Consider the following 7,113-nt stretch of genomic DNA (forward strand, 5'->3'; position numbering starts at 1 on the left):
TGGAGGTGACACCACTGCATGGGATTGAAGAGCCTTGGCAGCCCTTGCTGCCCTCCAGAGAGGGCTTCTCCAGCACCGGGGCTGCAGTTTGCCTGCCCAGGCTCTCTTGTCTAAAGATCACCCCATTGGTGACCTTTTCCACTAGTGCTGTGTGGCAAGGCAGGGACAGACACAGTCCCCCTGTAGCTTCCCAGTCACCCTCATGGAGAATGTCAACACTTTTCCCTCCTGTTCCAGGGACCTCTCCACCCTACCAGGCCCAAATAAGGTCCCCCACCCTCAGACTACAAGCTGGATAATTAGCCAGGTGTGGCTGTGGCACAGGTTAACAAACAGGGTTGTCCTGCCTCTGCAGAGCCTGGTGATGCTGGGCTGCCTGGTAATCCTCAGGGAGTGTTTGCAGCAAGGCAAACAGCAACACACACTGTCATGCACCCTTGTACCCCAAAACCTTCTGGGGCTGGGCTCAGCAGCCACCACCAGCTGCCCTGAGGGACTTGTGAGTAGTAGTGGTCCATGCAAGACCTGCCTGGCCCTGAGCCCACAGTACTCTGTAACCAAGAAAAGGGTTTGGGAGCTTGTTTCCATGATTCTTATGTTTCCTATTTCTGAGCTGCAAACATTCAGTATGCACCTCCCCATGGGAAGAGCTGCCATGGGTGGCGAGGCTCATAAATGCTCAGAACATGCTCAGCATCTGCAGCTTTTGGGTTGTGTATGTGGTTTCCTGGAGGTTTTGGTTTTTTTTAAGAGACACCATGAATGTGTTCGACAGGATGCTGGGCATGAAATAGCCTGAAAATTGTGAACACCCAAACACCTAAAACCACAGTTAACCTTTCTTGCCACTTCGTGGCCCTGCAGAGGTGTGAAGCCTTGGAAATTCAGGGACAGGAAAATGAAGTTGGAGGGGTAGACTTATCTAGTGAAGCACCTAGGACTTGTCAGTCACCCCGAGTCCTTAGGACTTCTTCCATCAAGAAGAAAAGGAAAGTAAGTGTGGTGGGTGACTCCCTTCTGAGGGGAACAGAAGGGCCCATCTGTCAACTGGACCCATCCCACAGGGACATCTGCTGCCTCCTTGGGGCTTGGATTAGAGATGTTAAAAGGAGACTCCCTAGTCTTGTAAGTTCCTCTGATTACTACCCGCTGCTGATTTTTCAGGTTGGCAGTGACAAAATTATTACAAGAAATGTAAGGGCAATGAAGAGAGAATTCAGGGCCCTGGGACGGCTAGTTAGGGGGTCTGGTGACATAAACATGGTGACATAAACATTTCTAGACCTACATAAAAAATGAGAATGTGAAGTAGGTAAACCAAGTTATTTCTAAATAGCTTTAGAGAACACTTGGAGATACTGGGGCAGTTTTTGGTTTTGAACTGAGTTTTTGGTTTTGAACTGAGTTTTTTACAGATGATTGTAGTTCATTCAGTAGTTAAATTTTTTAATAGTCATGTTTTTGCTATGATCATTGCATTTTTCCAGACTATCCAGTTTTGCTTTATCCAACATAGTGTGGCTTAAGCTGTAGTTCAAGGACAGTTTGTTTCATCCCATTTCTCAAGTCCATTGATGCTCTTAAACTTTGCAATATTTCCACGAAAAACATATATACACTGAAAACAATTTAAAAAATACATGAATATTAATGAAAAGGAAGATGTATAAACACACAAAATTATTTAACACCAGGATTATTTGGAGCTTGTCTAAAAACTACAGCAAGGTTTGCTCTGAGGTCCAGCTCATCAGGAAGACATCAGATGCTGCGAGAAGATTTTCTTCCTGCTTCCATGGAGGATTAATGTTAAGGCATATATAATGTTAAGGCTGTCAGCACTATTAATTGCCTAAATTCCTCAAGCTGAATTAATAAGAAGCCAGCTCAGCAAAAAGTGTGCTGGGGATGCTGTATTTTGTCTTTCCAGCAGAGGGAGAAGCCCACAAGAGACTCCAAACAGGTAAGCAAGAAACTCTGAAATTAGAAAAATAGGCGAAAACATCTGGGGGTGAAAAAAAGAAAAAGCAGGTTTCAGGTGCTGCTTGGTCAGCCAACATCTGTCCCAAAGGAAACTGTTCAGTGCTGCTGTCTCTAGCTCTTCACTGCTCTCCAGTGTTCTCAAAGCTGTGGGGAGCACATCTTCCAAGGGAAGGCTGATAGTATTCCCCTATCCTGGCACTGGGTCACCCCTTCTTACCCTGCCTCATGTCAGAGCAACCCATGAGGTCTCTCCATGGAGCAGATCTACTCTCCAGATTTTCTGGAGCCTGCACACTGCCCTAGGCTTTGCTCGTATGGGGCAATGGGTGAGGTCTCAAGGCATGGCCACAAGACAATAAATGGATGAGGAATTGATTGGATGGTTGTGTCCAGAAGGTAGTGATCTATGGCTTGATGTCCAGATGCTGATCAGTGACAAGCAGTGTCCCTCAGGGGTCTGCATTTGTACCAATATTTTTTAATATCTCCATCAATGACACAGTGGGATTGAGTGTACCTTCAGCAAGTTTACAGGTGACACCAAGCTGAGTTTTGTGATTGACATGCCTGAGGGACAGGATGGCACCCAGAAGAACCTGGGCAGGTTCAAAAAGTGGGCCCATGTGAACCTCATCAGGTTCAACAGGGCCAAGTGCAGGGTCTTGCATCTGGACCCTCAGTATCAACACAGGCTGGGGGATGGAGGGATTGAGAACAGCTCTGAGAAGAAGAACTTGGGGGTGTTGGTGAACGAGAACATGCAGCAATGTGCACTTGCAGCCCAGAAAACCAACTGTGTCCTGGGCTGCATGAAAAGAAGCATGGTCAGAAGGTCGAGGAAGGTGATTCTCCCCATCTTCTCTACTCTTCTGAGGCCCCACCTGGAGTACTGTGTCCAGATCTGGCAGCTCTATGAGAGAATATAACAGACCCTTTTGTTAAATTTAACAAAAACAATGCAGTCCTGTCAGTCTGCCTGCACCCTGCAGAGGGGCTGTCTGGCACTAGACAGCAGGCTAAAACACTGGGATTCTTACATGGGATAAGGAGTAAGGGCAGAAGGAGCAGACCATTGTGTCAGCCAGGGTAACAGCCAAGATAAACCCCTGGCACCAGACATGGGCATCTTCACTGCAAACCCGATGGCCAGCAAGTAGCACAGTTTCTGGAACAGGATGAAGATTCTGTGGCCTGGGGTTGTGGCAATAAGCCAAAACAGTGGACACAATGACACCTGAGAAATTTGCATCAAGAGCAGACACTGGTCTTTTTCCCCCTCCCCTCTCTTACTTAATAAGTAATATGAGCCTGTGAAGGTACCAAACAGAAAATTATTTATGAGCTAGTCCCATCTCATCAGTAAGTATGAATTAGTCTAAAAGTCCTGTTTTTTGGAGGAAGAGTACTACTATCTAGATGGGTCAAGAAGCCTGAATCCTCTCTTCTCCTCCAGAAGGGGACATCTTTTGGTAAGATTTGCACCTCTGACTTCTCAGATGTTTTATGTTCTCTTTACTGTCTTCATCTCAAATTTATGCAGCCAGTAAATTTATCAGTGGCAATCCAGAACTTTTTATAACTGTCCCATCAATAATTATCTTAACTTTGCTTTCAAACTGTCTCAATAAAAGTCCTTGTGAATGCTCTGAGGTGGACAAAGTACTTCAGTGAAAATCCTTTTGGTGGGACTCTGAAGCAGCAACTTTTTGAAGCTGTCTCAGTGAAAGTCCTTGTGAGACTCTGAGACAGGCAAAATTTCCCCTTTTACAAGACAGGATGCAACACAAGAAGGACATGGAGCTGTTGGAGCAAGTCCAGAGGAGGACCATGAAGATGATCAGATAGCTGGAGCACCTCACTATGAAGGCAGGCTGAGAGAGTGGAAGCTGTTCAGTATGGAGAGGAGAGGCTCTGGGGAGACTGAATAGAGGCCTTCTAGTACCTGAATGGGGCTTATAAGAAAGATGGGGACAAACCTTTTAGCAGGACCTGCTGCAACAGGACAAGGACTAATGGTTTTAAACTAAAATAGGGCAGATTTGGACTAGATAGAAGGAAAAAAAAATTACAATGAAGGTGGTAAGACACAGGAATATATTGCCCAGAGAGCTGGTAGATGACCCCCCCTAATCCCCTGAAACATTAGAGTTAGACTGGACGGGGCTCTGAGAAGCCTGGTCTAGTTGAAGATGCACACTCCAGGCAGTATAACTAGATGACTTTTAAACATACCTTCCAACCCAAACCATTCTACGATTCTGTGTGCTCACACTGACTGTGGCATTGGCTTCATCTTCTCCCATGAGAAACAAAGGACAGCACATGTTCCCATAGGTGATCTCTACATGTCTTGTGGTGCTGCACCTCCTGAATGCAAGACTATTGGCCCAGGGGTCTTGGTGTCTGAGGCACCTCAAAGTGCACCCTTAAGGGCGAGGTCCTGCATTTTATTACAACACTGGTGGACTTACCAGCTGTTGTGCTGCAGACACTGGCATGAGTTTCCAGATAGCCTGGATGTCATTTTCCAGAGTCACTGAAAGAGGGCTGCTGCAATGACCTTTTATAACCAGGCATTAGCATCTACCATTGGTGGTTCTGGAGCCCACAAGACACCTGCCCTGGACCAGGATGCCACGTCCCTGTGGCAATGCAGCAGGTGCCAGGAGCTGCTTGTCCTGCCCTGTGCACCCAGCTTTTGGTGCAGCTCCCACTCCTCCTTCTCCCCCAGCTCTGTGAGCAGAACTACAGGCCTTGTAAGGACATGGTCAATACATATTGAAATGCCAGCATGTGAAGAAGCCAATCTCCCAAACCACAGCAAGAAAGAGCATGGCTTGTCATTACAGTCTGTGGTCATTGACAATGAAGATACATTTTCCAGAGGCAAACAGGCCGTCACCAAAATAGCTGCTTCTCCCCAGTGTCTTCAACCAGCTCTCCCACCCTCCAGGGCTGTAATGTGACTGCAGCTCCATCTGGGCTCAGATCCAGATACTCCCCAGTCGTGTTTCCCTGCCTTGCCACTGCCATGAAGCCGCAGCACACGTCACAACAATCCACATGTACCAAGGAGGAGGAAGAGGAGTCACAGAGCTGATTTAACACCTCGGAGGTGAAATGTCTTGCCAGCCAGAGACTGTAAATCACAGAGGAGAGTTTACATGTCCACGTTGGATTGTCTGTCATCAAACAGACCTTTCCAGATGTGGACTGCTGCATACCAAGCTCCAAATTGCTGGCACCTGCCAATCCTGGCTGCCCCAACTTACTGAAATCCCTACAGCAATCCTGTTCAGAAAGGAAAAGTGATGTAACTGTCATAAATGGCTTTAAAAAAAGGAAATGTAAAACTGCATGGAAGTGTGTAACATTGCCACATGGAGACATTAAAAACCTTTATTTGGCCAGACTGACAAAATATCCAAGAGTTGGTGCAACATGCTGCTGACCTGGCCTCTAGTGTGTCCCCAGACAAGACTCTAGAGAGAGATGCCTTAAAACAATGTGCCCCTTTTCCAGCCTGCTACAGCAGTGCATTTTTGCTTTTAGACTAGTCTCAGTGACTCTGTTGGTGCATTTTTCTTAAATGTCAAGGGCCACTCTCATAAGGCTCTTCAGGCTCCACTGCGTTTATGCCACATGAACCTCTTTAAAGTGGATGTAAATGTCCCCGTAAATATTAGTAATAGGAGAACTGGGGCACATGGAAAAGCTGATGCTAGACAATAGTAATTTTGATGTCTTTGTGGAATTAAATTAATATGGTAATAATAAAGAGTATTTTGAAGTGAGTAACATACTGGAGCCTGGGTAAAACTCTTACTTCAGCAATCAGTCTTTTGCAATTACTGATGGGAAATTATATCCTTCCACAAGAACAAGTTCTAAAAAGTACATTTAAAGTGAATAAACACTTAGAATATCCTGGAAATAGGTATGTAATTAATGAGATCACTAATGACATTTAGCACAGTTCATTAGCTAGCTAGGCCTGAACAGCATTAAACATAACATAATATCACCTAAATGTCAGGAGTGTCAGAGGAATAAGCGAGGAAGCTTGCACGTGCAACAGAGTGTAGAGGAAAAATATCCCTCATTTCAGAGCTGAGCAGATCTGCAGCCTCTCAAGCACAGAGCCTGTAATGTACCTCTGCACTCCACAATAACTAATGTCCCCAAACTGAAGCTTAAGTGGGACAAAGTCATTTATCTTTCCCTCTAATGTCTGGTGGAAGAGACAGAGCTCCCTGGATAAAGTGAAACGTCGCAACTCCTCTGGCTGAGTTTGTTGCTTAAACTGATTACAGGCTGGTACTTTCGGGTTTTCAGTAAAGCTGTCTGGAATTCTTATCCTTTGGAAATATTCCAGGGTTTGGAGAAACAGATTTGTCCTGCTTCTGAATAAAAACTAAATAAACTAGACACCTTTTGCACAAAATCTGAGGGGAAAAAAAAAAAAGGCACCAGCTGTTGGAAAAACCCACATTATACTTTACAGCTGGCTAGGAGTCTTTTGGCCTGACAAAAAAAGACAAATTGTCTGGTGAAACTGAAATTGTCTAGCAGCAAATCATTCCAGCAGACAATTCCCCACTCCTTTCCCTGTGTGGGACTTTTTTTTCCTTGAACTGAAATAGAAAAGAAAAAATATTGTACAACCAAGCTGAGAGTGAAAAAATGAAGCTCTTGAGCCATGAGTACATGGGCATTGAGTAACTGTCACCTGAACCAATACAGAGTGCAACAGATGGAGTTTTTAACATTGTTCTTGCAAATTAATAATTAACTTATATTTTAAAGTAATCATCATAAGTCTTCCTAGAACACATTGTTACTTTGCCTGTTATGATTCATTAAACCAGCGCAGAATGAGATCATTATCATTTAGGTTAGCATTTTTGAGGCTGCCAAATATGCTGCAAGTATTTCCTGCAGCTGGGGCCGCAGGCATCTTCCTTGGAGCGGGCAGCTGGGTTGTGCCACATCCCACTCCAGGAGCTTCTCCTGCCTCTGGCCAGACACACCGTTGTTCCCACAGGGACCCCGAGCCACTCGCAGGGGGCTGCTTTGCTTGAGGCCCCGGGGCAGCAGCAAAACTGGAGGTTGACTTCAAGGTGCAAAGCT

This window comes from Chaetura pelagica, unplaced genomic scaffold, assembly GCF_000747805.2.
Source record: "Chaetura pelagica isolate M959 unplaced genomic scaffold, ChaPel_1.0 scaffold145, whole genome shotgun sequence".
Taxonomy (NCBI): Eukaryota; Metazoa; Chordata; class Aves; order Apodiformes; family Apodidae; genus Chaetura; species Chaetura pelagica.